The sequence below is a fragment of the Mesocricetus auratus genome, unplaced genomic scaffold (assembly GCF_017639785.1).
Source record: "Mesocricetus auratus isolate SY011 unplaced genomic scaffold, BCM_Maur_2.0 Super-Scaffold_100691, whole genome shotgun sequence".
Classification (NCBI taxonomy): Eukaryota; Metazoa; Chordata; class Mammalia; order Rodentia; family Cricetidae; genus Mesocricetus; species Mesocricetus auratus.
The window spans coordinates 45,468,449-45,491,445 of NW_024429267.1; positions in this window are offsets into that span (position 1 = coordinate 45,468,449).

Genomic DNA, 22,997 nt, shown 5'->3' on the forward strand with positions numbered 1-22,997 from the left:
CAAAGGGCATTTAATCCCTAAAGCCATCCAGTTTTAGACTCAGGCTCACCTGGAGGCAATGACCAACCCTGGCCCGTTCCTGGCAATTGCAGGCTCCTTTGGCACTTTCCAGAAGTGTTCCTCCCCAACTAAGGACTCAGTGGGTTCCACAGCCATCATCTCCCCTCAAAACTTTGTGAGAGGAAAGCTGTAAGAGGCCTGTGGCTAGAGTCCTAGGAGCATAAACATTGCCTGCTTTGCTAGGCCTCCTCCATGCCAAGACCCCAGGGTGTGTGTGGGGACTCCCAGTTTGGAGCAGGTAGTCTGACAATTTACTAACTGCGTCAATGAAGGAAGAGATGCACGTCTGGGCCCAACTTGGCCTCTGCTAAACACATCCCGGGTGCTTATGGACTCTTCGTGCTAAACATTCGGACTTCAAAGACAGCGCTGGAGAAGAGGCCTCACTTAATGGCATCTCAGGCAGAAGTGGTTGCCTTCCTAGTAATACCTGCTACCGGCTCCCACAGCAATCCCAGATAACTGGAGGCTCCCGGTTCTACCTCGCTGTTAACCTAAAGATGTGTGCCCCACTATTCCGGTGTCCCAGACTTTGGTCCCCTGCGGACAATGGGCAGCGATGTTGGAGCTCGCTGCTGCCGAGGGCAGCACCACCTGGACCGACGCACATGCGCGGAGCAGCCGCCCGGCCCTTGCCGCAGCAGCCCGTGCCCCCCGCCGCCTGTGCACGGAACGCGCGAGCAAAGCAAACAAAGACGTATTGGTTTCTGCTCTATTAGAGGCGCAGGAGGGGGGAAATCAATGTTTAGTAAATGGGAAAAGAGAAAATCGTTCAGGAAAGACAGTCTATTTCCAAGTCGGGGAGAGGTTCGTAAACAGCACAGGCCATTGCCGAGGAAGCACAGCGAGCCATAAAACTCCCCCGAGCGGAGGAATGTTCACTTAGCGAGGCTGGGCAGGGTGCAAGCGCTAACCCGGGTGCGATGACACTGGATGCCCAGGACTCCTCCCCTGGGCAGAGACGGAGGAAAGGGCCTGGCTTATCAGTGCATAGCCTCATCTGTGCACCTCGCACGGACTACACGGGCTTCCCGAACCCCTTTCAGGTTCCACCATTGCTATAAGTGCGGGCAGCAACACACTTTCTCTGGCCTCCTTTACCAGCCTCACCTCAAACCTCTAGCCATCCTGACTTCTTGAATTTGGCTCTGCTCGAGAAGGTCAAGATTGTTCTGCAGAAAGGAGAGTTTGATCTGGATCTTAACCCTGTAGCGTTCTCCCGGCTAAGAAGCAAAGGAATGGTGACCTAAGGGTCAGGCAATAGCCCATACAAAGGCCAAGGGTCTTTGGAAAGGCTGTAAGGGGATGACTTTGGGCAGGGATGGGGAATGTTGCTAGAGAAGAGCAGGGCTGAGAGAGAAGAGGCTCGGATTGAAGACATGAATAGAAGCGGGAGCATACATCTTAGTAGTCAGAGGAACCCCAACACCCTTGGCCAGGCTTCAGTAACTCCAAAATGCCCCGGAAAGCGTGTGGAGAGGGATGATGTGTGTCTGTGAGGGGGGTGCAGACATGAGAGTGAAGCCTGAGGACAGAATGGATGCTGACCTCCTACAATAGCTAGGCCCCTGCTCCTTCTGTCCTCACTGGTCCTTGTGGCTGACATTCCCTTGCTCTAGAGAGGGAGGCTCAGCGTAAGCGTGAGACAGAGTCTTTGTCCTCTCCATTCATCAAGGAGCAGCAGGCCGGCCGAGAAGTATTGAATTTTAGCTTAAGATGGATGGCACGACTAGCATCTCCTTTACAAATGAATTATATTTTGTTTACCATTTGTGTGTGTGTGTGTGTGTGAATTTGTGTGTGTGCGCACCTCGTGGGGGTATGGGTTTCTGGTCTATTCTGGTGAGGGGCATGCTCCTACAGGAAGACACAAGTACTTACGGATAGAAACTCAGAACAAAGTGAGGATCTAGGCAGCTTTTGAAAAAAAAAACGATAAGGAAAATATCCACGTGGGTGGGGATTGAGGAGGAGGAGGACTTAGAGAAGGTTAACCATTTTACTATCATTTTTGCCAATACTGCCATATTGTCACAGGGTCCTTCCAAGTGAGCCTGCTCAGGGCACCATGTAAGACCAGGACCACTACTATCCCATTTCCTGAGGAAATGGAGATTCAGAGATGTGAGGTGTTGTCTGAGGTCACACAGCGGGATCTGGAAATGCTTTTCCTGTGGGAAAATGGTAGGAAGAGGGAGAGGAAAAGCAGAGAGAGCCAGGAGTGAGAAGGTAAGTGGGGAAGGCAGATGTAAGATTGAGGGGTTTGGGCACTCCCCAAAACAGACTGTTAAGACCTTGTTTGCTCAGGGCAAGAAGAGAGGCTAGAGTTGGGAGTGACGGCACACACTTTCAATCTCATCATTACAGAAACAGAGGCAAGTGGGTCTCTGTGAGTTTGAGGCCAGCCTGTTCCAGAACAACCAGGGCTACAAAGAGACACTGGAGAGAGAGAGAGAGAGAGAGAGAGAGAGAGAGAGAGAGAGAGAGAGAGAGAGACTGAGACTGAGACTGAGACTGGAGAGGGAAGGGAACCAGGCTATCGATCTAGGTAGGATGTTCACCTTAAAAGAAACAGGAGACTCCTTTATCTCTCTAGGACTTTGCAACCCATCTCCCACCAAGGTGACTGCTTGCGTTTCAATCCTACAAGGAAGTTGTGGGCTTTTGGGCCTCTCTGAGCTCTGGCCTTCTTTTGGTACATGGAATTTTGAGGGGGCCAATGAGGACTACAAGAGCAAATCATGGATGGAGTGGAGAGTGGGTGATGTATCTCAAGAATCCATTAGGTTGGCCAAGATCTAGATGATAGAGTGGGTGTAGACATGAGAAGCCTATTGAGGTAGGGTCAGACTGTGTCTATAACCCAATAGAACAGGGCATGGATGGAGCAGAGAAGGTCCCTGGGTTTCAGATCCTAAATTCCCACCCTCCCACCATAGCCCATGGGAGTGCATCCTGGCCCCTCTGCTCAGAGGAGGTACAAGGAAAAGGACTTTACTTCAGCCTGGGCAAGCAGAGATGGAGATGATGATGAGGATCTAGGATGAAAGCCAGCATCATGGACCCTGGGCTGGGAAGGGCTCAGCACAAGGCCGGGTTATGGGGCATAGGCTAGCTGAGAGAAACCGAGGAAAGAAGACAAACCACAGACCACCCAAGAACACCAGAGGTGTATGAAAATGGCAGAAAGCGTCCACATATCTGGAGGGGACTTTCTTGCTCAGTGCCTGTGGGGCCCTTAAGGAGTCATCCACCCTGAGAAGTTCCTGGGTTCCCAAATTGTCCTCCAGCATGGATATCCAGGGAAGGTGAGCATGAAGTGAGGGTCAGGAAAACACAAGTGCTGAGAGGAGGCCAGGGTGATACCTCAGACAAATGCAATGCTTGTGGCGAGGCAAAGAGGACCAGTCACAGGGCAACTGAGCATGAAGGAAATGGGAACCAGGGTACCAGAGGCTGCCTGTCTCGACAGCGTAGTTACCTTCAGCAGAGGAGGTGCTCCCAGACAAGGGGATCAGGTCACAGCACTCCTGAGCCTCCTTGTTGATGGGTGAGCAGGTGCCAAAGCCTGGGTCACACCCAGACCCACCCAGCCAACCTACTTCAAGGACTCATCTTGCCGTGGTTTAAGATGAATTGGGACTGGGCAGTGGACTGTGGAAGTGAGAGCCATTAGATGAGCAAGGCAAGGGGGTGCAGGTCAGAAGAGGCTCAGGCAGGTCGCCTGCACTTTGTCATGAGGTGTCCTTGCCTCTAGGGACCTTACTTCTTCTCTGACAAGAACCACTCAGACCCTGACCATTGCAGTACCTAGTTCATCTTCCAATCATGGGAAGCGCCTACAGAGACCTCTACTGTGACCATCTTCAAAACTGGAAGGGAGATAAGGTTAGTCTGGAGCTCCTGCATCTCCCCTGACTGTGGTGGCCAAGCGAAGGACCCCAAGTTTCTAGCTAGAGGTAGGGTGTGTTTTTAGTGCATTTTTCTCACAGAAGAAACATGAGTCTACTCTCTTGAGTCTCCAGAGACTCTAGAACAGTGGTTCTCAACATGAGGGCCACGGCCCTTTTGGCAAACCTCTATCTCCAAAAATATTTATATTATGGTTCAAAACAGTAGCAAAATTGCAGTTACAAAGTAGCGATGAAAATAATTTTATGGTTGGGGAGGTTACCACAACATGAGGAACTGTATTAAAAGGTCACAGCATTAGGAAAGTTGAGAACCACTGTGTAACCTCAAAATTGCCTGGTCCCTCCAAGGGAGTCTAGGCTGTATGTGATGATAGGGATGTTTCCTGCCACTCTGTCTGTTACCTAAGCAACCCATTCAGCAACACTACATGCCCATTGGATGTAATACACTCATGCTTTCAAGCATAGGTCCAGAGGTACATGGCTGCTTACTACCTGGCCTTGACCTTCAGGTACTTCAAGTCTGAGGATGGTGTTTCCTAATGGGAAACGCTACCTACAAAGGACATGCTCTATATGCCCTGCAGTCAAAGCTTCAATCTATCAGTTTGTCTCTTTGTCTTTTGTGCCTTGTTGACACTATCTGGCCAGGATCCCCATCCTTCAGTGGGAGAGGATACAAAGAGAATGAAGAGCCTGAAAAGGAGTGATTGCAGAGGGTCCCTGGATGAGGGAAACTGCATTATGACGAGGGCCTCACTCTGGAAGACAGAGCCAGGCAGAGAAGAAGGAACAGAATACTCTCACTCTGGCTGTGAGTTGTAATTGAAGGGGAATAAACTAGAAATGACCATCAGCACCATGGAGAGCTCCCACAACTCGCATCACCTTCCAGAACACAGTAGTTACCCCCTTCTTCTTATGAGCTTACTTCTGGTGAGGCTCCAAAATGCTGTCCCTCCAAGAGGTAAGGTCTCACCTCATCTGCATTGTCCTCACTCTGGTCTAGACAGATCAGACTCTCATGGCTCACGTGAGTACTGAATGATGATCTCCCCAGAATACCTCCGCCATGCCCCAGGCTGCTCTTGGATCTTAGGGACTATCTTCCTATACTCTATTTCCTCTCAAAGTTTTAATTTAACCAAACCATCCTTTCTTCTCCCTGAAGAATCAATATTTTCTCTGTCTTTTGACACTTATTTTATTTTATTTTTACATGCGGCCTCCCAAAGGCTGTAATTTACAACTAATACCATACAATCAGAGACAATGGCTAGGCGCCTGTGAGCGGGAGCAGGCAGGCTCCCTGCCAGGTGCCCCCACCCCCTCTTGGAGGGGTAACCATAGTTGTAAGACCTCTGGGTGCAAGGTCCACAGGCAGCTAGGGGGAGACACAAGCTAAGACCTCAACTCTTCTCTGAAAGACACAGAGAATGAATGTGTGTGTGGGAGGGGATGGTGGGGAGTTCTGGAGAAGCTCAGGGGTGTATGGGTTCCTGTGGGGGTCTGATCCTGGTGTAGAGACTGGTGGGGTGCTCAGATCACCTTATTGGGCAGGCTTCAGCTGCAGAGAACTCACCACTCGGGTACCAGGGCAATAACTCTGGCCTGTATCTCCTTAATCCCCTCCTATCCCTCCTCCGCCTCTGCTGTGTTGAGCCCTCGTGGCTCCCGCACTGTAATCTACAGCGCTGTTACTCTGTGTCAGTGATTTAAACCCTCTGATGGAGCTGGTGACAGCTTAAATAGCTGCCATCTCCTCCCCATATCCACCAAGCCCTGACAAGGCCCCATGGGGGGAAGGAGGGTTTGCTAAGGTGGGGTTCAGACAGTGTTTTCCAAGCTCCAGGGTGGCCAGGCTGCTATTCCTTGCTCCTCTGGAGGGGAGGTAGCCCAAGCATGCCCTTTCCTTTCCCTCACCAGTGATCAAGGAGGGAAGATAAAACCTTCCATAAATCCCAAGGGAAAAGAGTGCCTGGAACCTAGAACATGCGCAATTTCACCTGCCTGCAGGTGAAAGGTGAGGCGAGGGGACAGGAGGCTGGCACCCAGAGGTCCCACTCTGCAGCCTGTGGTCTGTGGAGCTCATCTGAGCTCAGGCCCAGCCCCAGTCACTCCAATCACTCCCAGGGCTATCGATGCTTAGTCACAGCTCCCTTGGGTCCTCTCCTTCCTCTGGAGGCTTTGCCACCACTCAGGTCTCCCATCCCCACTTCATCTTTGTTCAGAATTTGGGGAGCTGTTCAGGCATTGGGGTGCTAAGGCGAGCAAAGGCAGGACTTGCTAAGTTTGGGAGGGGACAGACATCTTGAAAATGAGGTTGTCTTCTCTTTCCGGTTTCCTGTCTGGCACAGGACTAAAGGTAGGGTACAGAGACAGCAGGTTTAATGTCCTTAAACCAGTAGGCCAGACAATATACCTGCAATGCACCCACAGAAAGATCAGTCTGCCCATCCAGGAAGGTCCAAGGCTAAGTTGGAGGGGAACAGGTTTCGAGTAGAAGATGAACATAGTTTCTGCACTGCTTGGAGGGTATCAGGGACAAAGCTTGGCCTTTCTCAGACCCAAGACTAATAGGGGAAGATGAGGCCCTGGTTAGCACCATGAGATGGAAAAATGCCACTCAGGGGTTGCATAAATATCAAGGCTTAAGGGAGATCATTAAAACAGAGGTCTAAAGGGAGGATAGGTGGACTTTTCTAGAAGAAAAGCATGTGAAAAGGGTGGGTATTTTAGCCAGAGGGAACAGCATAAATGAAGCAGTCCCTTAGAGGAACCAGACTTTAAGAGACTTGGGGAACAGGGCATGAAGCATGACAGAACTCCAGCTAAGGAGACAGAACCACTGACCTCATGACCTCTCTTGTCTTGGGTGATGAGACAGACACAAGCACCCTCTTCCCCCAGAAGTGGAAACTAAGGTTCTGTGGGGTTAACTGACTTGTCCAAGGTCAACAATTCTTGAGTGGCTGACCTGTGACATATACCCAGGGCCTATTGCCATCCCTCAGCAGTGACCTGAGCCGGGACTCAGGCTAAACTCATCTTGTAGCTTGCCAGTCTCCTAAACCCTTGAAAATTCCTCCTGGGAGTAGGAAGTGTCAGAGGAGTAATTAAATGATTGAATGAGCAGGGCCAGTGACTGGAACGAGGCACCCGGCCACACCAGGTGTCCTTCCAAATAGCCACATGTCCCCACATGGGGGCTCCAAGAGTTTGTGCCATAGGAGGGCCTGTTTCCCTGCCACAGTGGGAGTCAGGCTGACTCAAGCCTCTGTGCAGAACTATGCAGAACTATGGAACAGTGGGCTCAGGACTCGGCTGGACAAACTGTTCCCTATGAGTAACCTGTTCCTGCCACCACACTGTTCCATAGAGTTCATAGCCTAGAGGGTAGACTCGGGACAGACAGGCTAGTGAGGCAGCTGGGGGCGGGGGGGGGGTGGTGGTGACTTTTCCAGGTCATTTTTAGCTTGAATTCAGGCAGTCTTAGGAAAAAGACACACCTGGGGTTTCTTCCCCTATACAGAGCTCTGACTCAGTATCTTAGTCTAGCTCTTCCCTCCACCTACTATCCCAACCCCGTTAATGACTTTTTAATAAATTGAAAAATTGTTTCAATACCAGATGCGATCCTGGGACATTGTTCGTGACTGTATTGAGCTTAAGTCAAATGTTTTGCGTCCCCAAATCCAACTGATTAATAATTACGAGGAGCAAGTCTGTCTTTACTGTAATGTGTTTAGGAAAACTGATGGATTTAATTTTTTTATCGGCCAAAGTAAGAAAATGTAATCTTTCTGAAAGTATCTAATACAACAATGCACCATAATTAGTTTCTCTGGAAACAGGCATAATGGAATAGAATAATAAATCACTTCTCTCGTCCCTTCTCTCTGATGGAGAGAGATTTCCCCTCTGTGGGGCTGGGAATACAGCAGGGAAAGAGTTGGTGGGGATGAAGTAGCCATGTGGACCCAGCTCCTTTTGGCTGACTCAACAAATGTTGAGTCTACTTTTCCAGGGGCCACATTCCCAGGCCAGACCCTAAACATCTTTAAGGAGCCAAGACTCAGGTTTTAGGGTGATAGTAACTCCTGCCTGTCTCTCTAGCTAGACACATATGGACTGCCTTTAATACATCCCCTGTCTTGGCAGCCAAGGGAAAGTGCCTTGAGAGGACAGTGATGAAATGTTATTATTTTTGCTGAGTGTTTAGGGATCCTAAGGTGAGGGAGTTGAGCTAGGCGGTCAGAGGAGGGTACCTAACTTACAGCTGAGGTTGCTCATAATGTATAACTAATATGGCCCTTAGCATAAGCTGGCACAGGATGAAGGAGGTGCTAAAAGGAGCGGAGGGGTAAAGGGATGGCCCCATCCCATCCCGCTAAGAGATGTATGGGGAGCCACTTATCCCCACTTCTCCAGATGTGACTCAGATAGTTCAGTCTTCCTGGAATTTACTGGTACTCTGCCTGGCAGCTCCGATCTTTATTCTCCATCCCACTGCACCCCAATCCTGGGTCAACACCCAAAGTGTAGACTGTTTCCATTAGGGCTCGATTATAGCCTGGGTGCCAGCCCCCCCTCCCTGTGCTGTTGACCGGCCACAGGCCTGCAATCAGTAATGACAGGATAATTGTTTGTCTTATTGATCACGGCCAGTCGTCTGTGGCTCAGTGATGGATGACGAGAGAAGAGCCACGCCCTCTCGGCACGGGCACCCTGGTGCTAAGAGAGCAAGAGATGGTTTTGCTTGGACCTATTCCCATTTTGTCCCAGATCTGCCCAATTCCTTTTTCCTCCCCATTCTCTAGCCTCACTTAGTCCTACATCTCAAGCTGCAGGGGACCCTTACCCAAGTTAAAGGTTTGGAGGAACAGTGTGTGACTCAGCTGCAAGGTCCGTAGCCCATCTCTGGCCAATAAGCCGGTCACTCAGAGATCGCCTCGCTCGTCCTCCTTTGTCTTGGCCTCTCCTCTGAGGCTGTCTCCCACACCCATCCCATGAACTTGCCTCTAGACTTCTCTACACTCTGCCAGCTGGTTTCTGTCTCAGCCTCTCCCATGGTAACCTACGTCATTGACCCCGCCCCAATTTCGAAATGGGAGCCAGGAGCAAGCAAAAGGCACAGACAGGGAGATTATGGACATCTCATCTCAACCCTCATGAGCCTGTTGGACCAGGAGGCTGCAGAGTGTAGGTCTATAGGGCTGGGAGGTGAAGGAGAGAAGGAAAGAGGGGAATTTGATGCCCTTGTCACACTATTGCTTTGCTTCAGGCTAAAAGTAGGAGTGCACCTTTCTGCCCCCTGGTGGTCAGGTGGGGCTGTACCTCTGGTTCTAGCCAATGAGAGTGGTAAGCAAAATCTGTCCTGTTTCAAAGCTGGCCTAGGAATTCTTCACTGGTGCGAGTCCTTTAGGGACCTGTCTTCATCTGCCATGACAACAGTCAATCTCCCATGCTTAGCTGTTTGGTCAGCCTGCTCTCCGCGTGAAGATGGCAGGGAGCAGAGCCTCAGCCGACCCATGAAGGACATGGAGCAGGAAAAAGAAATAAACCTCCATTATTTTAAGTCATTAAGATTTAGATGACTGTTGTTGCAGCCCAACTGAGTCTGTCCTGACTGATGTAGGATTCATACAGGATAGGTCCTCCTGTATGAATCAGTATATATTCAGGGAGGCTGGATCCTCACACTACTTTAAAGAGCATACCACCCTATGCCTACCAGTGACCTGTCTTTTGAGACGGTGGGGAGAATCAAATAAGGGGGCAGTGTGAAATCTTGGAAGAGTGGACACAGTGTAGGTGAGGTTGATGGCAGTGAATTAGTGAGTCCTGGTTGGGAGGTGTGGTTGCCACAGTGAGGGTGACAGCAATGTAGCGATGGTCACAGTGACAGTGACTATGACAATAACAGCAACACTGAGCTGTTAGTAGTAATGTTGGTGATGCTATTTGGACTGGCAAAGAGGACACAGATGGCAATTGAGTCTGCTCCTGTTAGCTTCACCAGGCCCTGATTTTAATGAGGGCCCAGGCAGAGCAGTGTGCACAGAGTCTTGGATGGATGGAAGGCCAGGAACATTGATTAATTACCTCCACTGGACTGGCTAATTGTCCACTGATCTCTGCTGTTCAAACGCCCTGCCTGTCTGGTCGTGGCAAGCCTTCCAGAGCAGGAATGTGTGGTGTCAGGGCAGAGGTTGCAAGATCTGCCAGACCCAAGACCTCTTTATTTGCCTTAGATGAGCCTGTCCCAATGGGCCCAAGGCAGGCTTTTCCTGGGGAGCTGGGTGCTACCCGGCTGGGCAACTATACAAGCATCAGATGGTGTTTTCTTAAAAGCTGATGGGTACAATATGGAGCTGCCATGTGCCAGAGGTGTGCTCTGTGTGCAGACTGAAGAGCTGGGGGTGGGGTGGCCAGGGGACAGCCAACTCTCCGCTGCGTACAGAGCTCAGAAAAACAGTCTTGGCTCCATAAGCAGCTTTGTCCTTTCCATTCAGGACCTCTTACCAGCCTCAGGAGGGGAGCAGAGGGGCACCCTGGATTCAGGGATGATTGCCCTGGCTTGCTCTTGAGGAGGAAGTTCCGGACCAGACACCCTGGGATGATGCGGACAGCATGGTCATCTGAGCAAACAGGGCAGAGTACTTCCATCTCCATCCCACATCCCTGATACTGATGGGCAGACGAGGGTCAGAAATGTGGGATGCGGGCCCCAGATCACACAGGGAGGAGCTGGACCAGAGCTATGCCAGGACTCACCCTCACTCCCTCGGGACTCCTGGCATCACACTCAAGTGCTTCATTCCCAGATCTACTTTCTGTTGGAAGATACAGACAAAAATGGTAAGGGGGGGGGGGGGGAGCAGGCCAAAAAACAAAACAAAAACTTACATTTTTATTTTTGCCAAGTTGGCATTTCTGTCATCCCAATTTGAGGGGCTTGGCTTGTCTGCTCTGAGGGGGGAAAATGCCTCCATTTAAAAGCAGAACTAAAAGAAAAACATCCACAGGCCCCATTTCACTGCGCCAGACACGATGAGCAAACCATGGTCGTTAACATGATAAAAGTCACTTTGTCTGGGTGTAAAATTCATTTTTTCCCCATTTAGCACATGGTGCATTTGCCTCCCGCTGCAGTTCCTAGGCTGCAGTCTCTTCCCGAGGATGTCCCGAAACTGTTCCCACTCCCTAGGTAGGGTGCCTAAGATCTAGACCTAGCAAGACAAGGACCCTCAACTGCAAGAAGAGCCCACTGTAGAGTTATTTCCTAGGCCATTCGGCAGCTCCCCCACCCCACGTAGTGCTCCAATCTTGCCAAGCCCAGAGGATACCTGGCAGGTAAGGAAGTGGAGCCGCTCAGGACTCCAGTGAGCTCCAGCTGACTGGGTCCATGACTTGGTCCTGTCATAGAGCATCTACAGGAGTCTTTCCTGCCCACAACCTGCCCCCCAGTCTTTGCCTACACTTTATCAGCCCTGGGGTTCTGCCCTCACCCCATTCCTGACTCTCACGACAGAGTTACCAGTGTCCACCTGAGCAACTGAGTCAGGACTCATACCTACCACCCCACGGCTGGGAGTTCATATCCCAACGTTGCCTGTGCTGGCACCCACCAAGGACAACTGCCTGGGTTAAGACTGGCAGCCTGGGTTCTCCTCCTAGCCTGCCGTATAATATAGCATAGTGTTTCTTCACACTTAGACCTAGTTTCCACAGCTACATAACGACATGGGCCAGATTTTGAAATCCCTCCCAACTCTATCCATCCCCAAAGGTTGCTCACACAACCTGTATTCTTTACCCTGAGCTTTTAAAGAGAGGACCTAGAACCTTCCCGGGTTCCTCACGTTAGTTTCTTCCCTAACCTTCCCTAGTGGATGAGCTGGTGGCGTTGTTCTATCGCTCTAAGTGGCCCAGAAAAGCCTGGGAGCTGAGAGTGGGCCTATGGGTCAGATACAGCCCAGAATTTCTCTGTGTAGCCTTGGCTGTCCTAGAACTAGCTGTGTAGATCAAGCTGGTCTCGAACTCACAGAGATCCACCTGCCTCTATCTCCCAAGTACTGGGATTAAAAGTGTGTGCCACTACAGACCAGGGCCAGCCCAGAGTTCTTTAAAGATGTTAGCATGGTGGAAAGGGGAACAAGTCACAATCTCCAGGGCCCTGCACCTCCGCTGTGGAGGCTCGAACTAACTACCAATAAAGCTTCCTAAGGGCAAGGCATCAGACACAGTGACCTTCTGGAGAAAATGACTCAGCAGGCCCGTGGGAGAAGGTGTGGGTTCCAAAGAGGGGGGTATTTTTTCTCCTCAAGAAGGACTGGGAATGGAGACCTTAGGTAACAATTCTCACCTAGTCCTGGGTCAGGCCTGGATGCAGTGACCCTGAAAAAGCAAATTGGATCTTCCAGGCAGCCAGGCAAGGCCTTGCCTCTTTGACTGGAGCTCTAGGAAAGCCTGGACATTGAGTAGGAGTCCTGACGTCAATGGGAAGCACCAGCAGGTCACAGGGACAAAGGGCATGCTGGTGTCCTTCATTTTATCATATTATTTATTTTGTGGTGCTAGTGTTGAAACCCAGGGCCTTGCACATGCCAGACAAGGCCTCATCACTGACCTACCTCTCAGTCCCTGGAGGCCCTTTTAAGAGAGCACTTGGGTCTCCACGTGGACTTTTCTGGAAAAAAAAATCATGACTCCAGCAAGGCTGGATCCAACCTCAGGGAAAGCTACGAATTGTTCCCTCCCATCAGTCTGGGACAAGGGGGTCCCTGTCCCCACATACCGTGATTCACATGTGGCTGCTTGAAGGAGTATCTGGACTGTGAGCCAGAACACAGCACTTAGTGTTAGCGTTAGAGTGCCTGGGGAGCTATCGGGCCCCAGCCCTGGTGTCAGGGTGCGGGAGGCGCAGTGCGCATGGCGGGCGGGGCCGGCAACAGCTGTTCACTTACTGAAGCTATTTTATAATATTGCCGGAGCTTTTAAAATAATCCCATTTCTGCAGAATATTCCCAGCTAATTGGAGCTGTCTCTTTCTTATTAAACAGAAAGGTTATAAAAATGTGTGTTGAGGGTTTAAGAGCAATACCTCTCGGCTGCTCTGATTGTTATGACAAGGATCACGTACCGGAAGCCCGTGCTTGGCGGGCTAGGCCAAGCAGGCTCTGGTAGCCAGGCTCGTGTGTGGCAGGGGCAGGGGCAGGGGCAAGGGCAAGGACAGGGTCTGGCAGACTCTCCCCACGGCACCTACACAGCACAAGCTTGAGGAATGGCAGCCCTCCACAGAACAATTACTCTCTAAGCACTTAGGCTGCTGTGACAGGGCTGTCCATCACCCAGGCCTCTGACTGGGGGAATTCGAATAATTTACTGAGAGTCAGAGGGAAAAAAGGGGAAAGTGATTCCAATTAGCTGAGCCAGGAAGCAGATGAGCTCGTCAGGTCCTCAGCTCTGGGAAGATGAATAAACAGCCTCTGCTACATGAAGGGGTGCAGCCCCCCATCAGTTCCAGCAACTGAGAGACAAGCAGGCCCCAGGGACCCAAGAGCCCCCCATTCTTCAAATTGGGGGTGTACAGCCTGCATCTGCAGGAAGTTTATCCCAAGGTCACCGTGGAAGGGCAAAAATGACAGTTCAGATCCCTCAGTTTGAGGCCTGCCCAGTACATGGCTTTCCTTGTACCCCAGTCCGGCCCAGGGTCTCAACTTGACTCTGCTGTGGAAACTCTGAGAGCCCTTCACTTCCTCTATCCGAGCGACCACATTTCAATTTGTCATATGTTGGGGGTCTGCATCAAATTTAGCTCTAAAACAACTTTCCTGTGTCTTTGAAGAGGCCAAGCTGACCTCTATAGATGTCCTTACTGCTTGGCTGCTGCCGCCTCTGACGATATTCCCAGAGGCAAATGTATCAGTCCCAGAGGCTCTCCCAGGGCCTTGTGTTAGAGCATTCTAGACTGCCCTGGACCCTACCCCTGGTCCTGGCCTCACACTTCTGTGGGAAATGTCTTGTTCCAGCTTCCTTTCCCTGTTCTCCTAGGCAGCAGGCAAGGCTCTGCCCACTACACCTTCGCCAATTACTCACTCTGCAATGCACCCTGGTCCTGGTCCTGCCCTGGCTTGGGGCTCAGTTCCGCATTGTTTGGCATGTGTCAGGCAGGGTCCACCACTTCTGATAGGCAGTGTGTGCATGAGTGAGGATGGTGGTCATGCCCATCATGAACCTGGAGGGCGTCATGGATATGCCCTCTCCACGAGTGCTTCCAAACTCGGCAGTAGACTAAACCCCCCAGTAATCTGCCAGAAGCTCTGAGAGGAAGACTAGGGGCTTGGTGTGAGCCCATTTTCCCTCCAAGAAGACTGAGGTGCAGTGATGTTAGGCAACAAGCTCAAGGTTACCTGGGCCTGGTAAGATGCTTCCCCGACCATGAATCAGACGGAGGCTTGACTGTCCTTTCCACCCTGTGCTCATGGGACATTTCTCCCATGATTTGCAGCCATGGCTTGGATGCAGTCCTGTCACCCGCCTGCAGCCTCCTGGCTGGTATGCTTCGGTGCAGTGGGCTCCTTCATCACAGGGAAGCGTCGCTCCTCTCCACAGAGCAGACTTTAAATGCTTTACCAGTTTTCTCTGGAGCAGATCCTCCCTCAATACCTTTTATTAACTGTCCAAGGTTCTCTTCACCTGAACCATCCTTCCTTCTGCCTCAAGAAAGCCGCTCCACAGTCTTTATGCTAATGTTTACCAGTATGCAGACATTCAACTCTCCCCTGCTGGGGTCCAAGGAAGGGCAAGGGTAGATGTTCAGAAGGCTAACTCGCCCCTAGGCTCTAAGATCTGCTCACCAACCACCTGGCAGCGAATCCCCAACTTTCTTCTGTGAAGCCCAGCCCACAGGGACCTTGGCAGAGCAGAGATGCTTAGAAGAAGCAGTGGGTGTGGGAAGGGCAGACTGTTGGATCATTGGTAAAACCCAAAGGCTGCACTGCCACCCTAGGAGCAGGCAGGAAATGCTAATTTGCATTCCATGTGCATAGTTTTGCATATTGAGATAAGATGGGCTTATTAAAAAAAAAGATTACAGCATGCTCCCCTTGCATTAATTCAAGAGGAGCTGAACCGAGAGTCTGAGTCTATCTATTGCCTCCCAACCCCTAAAGCAGTCACTCTGAACTTCTGGAGCCTCAGTTTACTGATCTGCCGATTGGGCTAATGCTGTCACTCAGCAGGTTCTTCTGTGAATTAGATCTTCTGGTTCAGTCTTGGTAGGTAGTGAAGATGGAGGGGTTGGAGCAGAGGGGAAGAATGGAGATTGGAATTACTCTTACCTTTAGGAGGAAATATCTAAAGGAACCTCCAAAGATGTCACTGGGCTTGCCTTCTGTTGGCCATCTACTGCTGGGCATGTGGCCTGCATTCATGGGTAGTTCGTTTCCCCAGTGAGACGTCCTTGGAGAACCCTACATTTTCATTTGTGTGTGGTTATCAATTGGAGATTGGGATGGGGCATTCGTCCATTTCTCCTTTCAGCTCTGGGACCCCATCTGGTGCAGACCTGTGCAGGTCCTGCGCATGCTGCCTCAGGCTCTGGGTGTTCGTATGTGCATTGGCCCTGTTTGCTTAGCAGGCCGTGGTTCCTTGGTGTCCTCCACACCCTCTTGCTCTTACCCTCTTAAACTCAGTGAGGTGGAGGTAAGGTCTCGAGACACTGATTGCCAAGAGCAGATCTAAAGGAGGCAGCCGCACAGGGTTCTGAGAGCCATGTCCAACCTCCCTCCTAGGGATCGGATCTGTAGGCCTGCCAGGCCCGACTCGAAGCAGTGGCAAACAAGAGGTGATGTATTATCACAGATATTTATTCGTTCATCCATACTTGCTAATGCCCTGCCCTCTGAGGGGCCTGGGCATGCCTGGAATACCTAGGATGAAATCCCAGCCCCTTTCTTGTCTTCTGTCTAATACCTGCTAGTGAATCCTGTCTAGAGTCTGCGCTCAGCCACCATGGCAACAGGTTTGGATCTTTAGGTAGGACCTCAGTGACTTATTGCAAACTTCTGAGTTCATATCCTGGTCCTCGTCCCCGAGGCCTCCCTTTCAGCAAGTCTCTCTCTTCCCCTCTGCCTCTCTAAAGTTCCTCCTTTCTCATTTAGTGGTCAAGCCCTCAGCAAGATAGTGCTGAGCTGCCAGACAGGACCAGAGAGAATGTCCCAACGAGTGAGTGGGATTCAACTGGTAGAAGCTTCCTCTCTCCCTGCTCCCACGTTCCTCCTTAGCAAGGCCTCCCAGCCACCCATTCCACCTTCCTGCAGCCTAGAGAAGCCTCCTGATATACATTACTTAGACTCTGCCGTCTCTGACCACCTGTTAACGCCATGGCTGGCCCTATGTCAGGATCCATGGCATAGGCTGTGATCTTAGAGGTATCGTGTTTATTGTGTGACTTAAGGTACCATCTAGAGAGTCTCTGGGGCTCATATGCCCAGTTGTGGAAAGGAGTGAGAGTCCACAGAGGTACTGCTGTTCTTTGAAAGGAATTCGGAGGCTTGGTCATCTCTAGAGTGGTCAAAGTGGTTCCTCTCTGACCACATACTGGATACAGGTAAGGTGGGACCCAGAATTCTTGCAATCCATAATTATTCCTGGGCAGGTACCCTGAACAATCTCCTCTTCCGGACACTATACCTTCTGAAGTAGCTATGTGCTTCGGATCACAGCGCCCTTCTGTCAGCCAGCCTACTCCTAAGGCCCTGACCTTTCCCCCTTTCTTAGATGGGCTACTCTCATTCCTCCTGTTTCCCGCCACTCAAGCCGCATGGCATGTTCCATTTGCCAAAATGGACTCTACTGCCAGCCAGCAGGTGGGGTGGGAAGTGTGTTTCCATGCCCAGAGAGCACCAGCCCTGTTGGCTTTGCCCCTTTGTGTAGCCTGAAGAATCGGAACTTCTGGCCCCGCAACCTGTCCTGACAGACCCATTTCTCTTGGGTGCTACTCGGATTCCATCAAGTCCCCTAGTTAACAGAGTAGTCTCTAATGTGGCATGACCTTCTCCTGCAGACCCTGTTCTAACAATCCCTTCTTGGATCAGCGTCATTGAAGAATTCATTGTTAATTGGGGATGTAGCTCAATGCTGGAACACTTGCCTAATAGGCACAAGGCTCTTGTTCAATGCTGAACAGCAACAGCAACAATGTTTCCCCTGAACTCCCGCTAGAAAATACTTTGTTCTTAAGAGGGCTTGACGAAGTGCTAACAACAAGAACCCTAAGTTCTCTTGGAGTATGTGTGAAGTTGATGGCTTCAGGGACAACAGACCCTGACTAAGAGGGCACTCCAGCCACTCGGGAACGGTCACATGTCTCCTTCTTCCTCCTTCCCTGTTACCTCCCTTTAGCCAGGGATAGAGGTGGAGTCTGCAAGTGGGACTGTGACTCTGGCAGAGGACAGCTCCTCCTGACCTTACTAGGGAGGCATGAATAGTTACTGGTTTAAAAGGATGCAGTACCACCCCCCCCCTCAGGAAGTAAGGACCTCAAAAATTGGGCAGGGCTGGCTACAACGTTTCACAACACAATGCTCCTACTAGCCATGCTGCCATCTTGCACAGCCTCAACTTGCCCTCCAGAATCAAAAGAGAAGCCTCTAGCCACATCCTTCTCCAGTGCTCAACAAATGAGATGCTGCCCGCATCTCTCAGCATCGTCAGTTAAATGGGGTAATGGCGGGATGTGGTGTTGCTCTCCCCTTACCTGGCTCTCGGGGAGGTCAATTCACTAAGGGACTGACTAAGAAAAGCCAACAGCCACTTCCAGCAGAGGAAGCAGACAGTCTTAGGAACTTCCTCGGAGCACTCCCCCAATCTATCACTGGAGATCTCACATCCTTGAGTTCAACCTCCGTACGTTGGTACTTAGAATAGTCATGCTGGAGCTTTTCTTTCCTGTTCTTTTTTTCTCCCTCTTATCCCCCACCCCCACCCTGGCAGGTTTTCATTCTGCCAGGTCTGGCTAGAACTCATTATGTAGACCAGATTGGCTTCAAACTCACAAAAATCCACCTGCCTCTGCTTCCTGAGTCCTGGGATTAGAGGTGTGGGCCACCATCTTGCCCCATACTCGGTACCTTTCTCTGGTACCAAGGGGAGGGTGGTTGGTGTGAGGTGTGGTTCTGCCTCAGAGAGACCCCTTTTAGGAAGTGGCTCTCTCACTCCTGACATGCTGTGCAGGCGATGCATTCCTGGCCTGTTGGCTTCATTGACCAATTTGTCAAGGTTTTTTTTTTTTTTTGCCTCAATTTCTACACTTGCCAAATGAGCAAGTTAGGAACAAACCATTTCCAAAATTACTGACTGGATGCTAGCTAGCATCCTGGTCAGGACACAGTTCTTCCCAGAACTGTATTTCCTACCCTTTATGGGGACAGCACCTGCCCCTCACCCTCTTCTGATGGGCATGGAGGGGCAGCTAGCAGAGGGGGCAATTTGCTGTGGCCACTGGGCGAAGGCGCTGATGGGGTGTTGGGCAGTGATAAAAGGCTGCCTCTATCAAAGCCTGATTTAGCCTACCATCGACACCCTTCACTTCACCTGGAGGCAAAAAAACACATCTTGTGGAGAGTTAGAGCTGCTGTCAGCCCTGGCCGGGGGCTCTGAGGAGACTTTTATTTATTCGAAAACCATTCAGACACCTAATGCTCTGCTGAGGGGACAATTTCTCTCTTTTATTTGTCCTCATTTTCTCCTGCCAGGGTGGGATGAAGGTCTGAGGGAAGTAAGCAAGACCAGCATCTAGCATTTCTGCCACAGCAGTGGGACCAGCGATGGGGCCAAGGCCCTTCCCACACTGGCAGACATTTTAGTCAATGTCCTCCTATGGACTCAAACTGGGAAGGAGGCAAAGAGGACAGAACCCAAGCACCAGTCTAGGATCTCTCTCTCTCTCTCTCTCTCTCTCTCTCTCTCTCTCTCTCTCTCTCTCTCTCTCTGTCTCTCTGTCTGTCTGTCTGTGTGTCTCTCTCTCTCCCTCTCTCTCTCTCTCTCTGGCGTGGGGGTTGAACTCGGGGCCTGGGTATGACAAAGAAACACTGTATCACTGAGCCACATCTAGCCTGGGCCTTGCATCTTTCTGTTTACTGAGCCCCCGGATGAGCACACCTTTCCCTGAGCCTCAGTTTCCACATCTGCAACATGATCAGGTTGGCCCAGATCTTATGGAGGAACTCCTGCTGTAGGTCTACACAGCCAAGACAGGAGCTCTCTAATTGTGTAGCCATGTCTGTCTGGAGGAGCCCAGTTACAAGCAACTGAAGCAGTGTAGACACCGCTTTCCCTAAGCTCACACAGTGATTGACATATTTTTACTTTTCTTCTTTATGGATGAGGCTACCCAGGGTCCTGGAGTCCTGGTACAATGGTAAACAGCCTGCCTTGACATCTTATCATGTTCACCTCATGCTGTCCAGGAGACCACACTGTCCATCTTCCTGCTTCTGCCAGGAGCTCATTCTTGGTTACCTATAATACTTTCCCTGGAGAAAGAGTCCAGCCCAGTCCAACCCCAGGCCTTTATGCAGCCTGTCTGCCAGCCACCCAAGTTCTTCCCTGCCACTTAAGGAGACCTTTCCTGACTGCCTGGACCTGGCAGAGCTGAGGAATCACATGCCCTGTTTGATTATGTGCTTTTTTTTCTCGTCATGCATGCTTGAGGTGTCTATCATATCTTTCCTGTGTGTGGTGTTCCCCTGCTAAGTAGGGAGTTCCCAGGAACCATGGCTCAAGCCTCTTATAGAAGCTGGGATCTACCTAATTAACCAGTGCTCTCCACTTGAGCAGGTGATCTGAGTTCAGTGACCCCAGTGATAATGGCAATCTAAGTAGGCAGTTGCCATTGCAGGAGAAAAAGTTCTTGCTCTCCCGTGGGCCCCCAACTAGGACTGGTTTTTCCCTGATTTCAGAGGCCAGGATGAGCACGTCAAAGTCAGGTGTGAGGCTGTGACCTCCTTCTTTGTGGTGGGAGACAGAGCTGGGATAAAAACACCATCTCGGGTCTCAGAGCTCCACATCCAGACTTTCACTAACATATGGGTGGCTTTAGGTTGCTTTCTTCCACTCTCTGGACCTCAGTTTCCCCTTCTGTCAAAGAAGATACTATGGACTCTGACGGTCTGTAGGTCAGGATTCGGCCCTAACTTTAATGTGCAGGTCAAAGGGTTAAACTCTTCCTTTCTCATCTATTACAGCAAACGTTAGCAGTTTCACTGAGGATATTTAAAGGTTGTTTTGTTTTGGGTTTTGTTTATTTTTTGGTACAGGAGCTCATTATGTTGTCCAGGTTGGTCATGAACTCCTGGGCCCAAGTGATGGTTCAAGTCTCTTAGGATCCATCGCAGGGGAAATATTTTCAATGCTCTCAGAGGTGGAGCCACCTTCTGGTGACATATGGAGGCTGCAGTTCATCTGCACCATGCTTAGACTAGGGCATTTGGGGAGCACATCCCTGCTGGCCTTGCGAGGCTGAGCTGGAATCTCTCCTCCTGTTCAAGGAAGCTTCCACTTGCCTCGGTGTAGGGCCTGCCCTTCCTAGGGGATGTGTGAATCCTGTGTTTTCCTTCACTAAGCACTTGCTACACTCTGAGTCTTACCATAAGGATATTACATGCTTTGGATTTCGAGGCTACTACTGTTAGATGAAGCTCACCTTTGGCTCCAGGTGGATGAAGACATAGGCAGAGTAGACATGTCTACATAATCCATAGCGCCTGCTGCCAAGGTTGATTCACCTCACTCCCAGGTCAGACTACATTTTCTGGGCATAGTTCTTGGGCTCCATAACCTGCCACCTGTTGGATTTTTTTTATGCCCAGATTTCTTTGTCCTCCCAAATGACCACAACCGTGGCAGGAACTAGATAGAGAACTTTAGGTCCAACTTGACGAGAGTAGGGAGTATAGATGTGTTTCAGACCCCAAAGCAGAAGCTGTGTGTGTGTGTGTGTGTGTGTGTGTGTGTGTGTGTGTGTGTGTGTGTGTGTAGAGGGAGCAGGAGAGATGGGGAGGCCCATCCAGTTGTGAAGGGCTGCTCTAGGAGTACTTCCTGGCATAGGTGGTTTGATGGACTCTTGAATATCCTGGTCCAGATGGTAGAGGTGAAAGAGCATGTTGCAGGGAGACTGCAGGAGTAAGGCCACAGGGCAGCTTTCACTGAGCAGGCTGCTGTCCAGCCTGTGGGCTTGAGGCACAAGTGGGGAAGTCTGGGGTAGGAACCTTGCTGTCCTGGCGTAGCAAATACTCATGATGGGTTTCCTCTTCCCTTGGGTGGTATGGCTGAGCCTAGAGCCTCCTTGGCACATAGTAGGTTCTCCATAAAACTCTGTCAGTCTCTCTGGATACTAAGCCTCCTGTGGGCATGGACATGGACAGGTCCATGGCAAGAATCGGTCCCTTTCTGCTGACTGCAATGTTGCATGCCCCTACCACACCTTTCAGGATAGTCACCTTGGTCAGGTGGGTGGTGCTAGGCATCTCCTGCTGAACCCATCTGCCTGCTGTGGACATCTTACTCTCTGGTAAGTCACAATTTCTCCTCCCCAGATCTTAACCTGTGGCTGGAGCCAGCTGCCAGGAGGCTGGGGATATTGTAAGCCTCCAAAGTTGGAATGTGTAAACTCTTACTACCCATTTACTCTTAATTACCGCCCGTCCTTATTTGTCTTCCTTTAACGGCCTGTCAACCAAAATCTCCCGCCTTTCCCTCAGCGCCAGCGGCCTCAATTAGGTGCACATCTGCGGAGGCTGAGACTAAAATGCCCAACCTCCAGCGCTCACTGCCGAACTGTCTGGCCCCAGGTGCTTGATGGCCCGGGTTCTCTCCGAGGATAGCACTCCCATCTTTGTGTCAAAGGTCAAGCAGGGTGTCCCTGACATGTGTCAGGACATTGCAGAGTCTGCCTTGGGAAAGTACCCAGCCTGTGCAGGAAACCCAAAGGGAGTTGGATCCTTTGGGCCGAATGGTGATTTGTCCAGCAAATGAGTGGGGGAGGACATCCCAGGCCGGTCCTCCCTGCATGTGAGGGATACAGATGTCAGAAGCGAGTGTCAGCAGGTTAGGAGGGGGATGCTTAGCCTAGGCTGACTGACTCAAGTGCAGGACACTCCAGACTGCCCTGCCCGGAGCTGGGGAAAAGGAGCAGTGGGAATTTGACACACTCACACATCTGGCTCAGTGAGGCCCCTGCTTGTCTCCCCGCAAAGCTGTCTTGATGTAGCCTCCCATAGTTCACTAGGCCCTTCCTGTCCATCAGATCCCAGGAACTAGTTGGAGCTCAGGACATCTGGCCCCCTTTGATATCCTTGATGGGGCCTCATGATTTTCAGCATATTGTCAACTTGGCCCTGAAACTTCACTCAGAAAAGAAGAAGGCTGTTCCTTTGTCAAGTCCTAAGGTATAAGAGAGGGGCAAGAATAGGAAGCCCACAGCAGGGTTGAAAATCAAGCAAAGGCTGTCCTGTGTCTCCACCACCTCTGTGCCCTTCAGTCCAGAGGCCACTGATCTCTTCTCTCTCTGAAAACTCTCCTCCGGGTAAATGATAGCTAACCTACCCAGGCACGAGGCTGAAGTCCCTGGGCACCTCTGAACTGAGCTACCCAACAGCAGTTAAGAACTCCTTAATTCCATGTTTGGCAGAATTTGTTAGCAGCTACTGGTAAAGGGGTCCAGCCCTGTGTCAGGCTGTCAGGGAATATTCTCATCAGTGCGGGCCGGGGGCGGGGCAAGGGTGGGGCAGCGTGGGCCTCCAGGGCCAAATGCAGCAGTTCCGTGAGATGCTCTTCCCAACTGCGAGTGCTTCTGCTACCAGGACACTCACCCCCGTTCCTCCCATATCCTGGAAATGACGCCGAGGACCTACAGGAGTATTCCTAAGAAAAAAGGCGGACTCTGAGAAGGTGGCCCACAAGCTGAGGAACTGAACGCTACACAAACCTTATCCTTATGCCAGGGTCACTAGGACG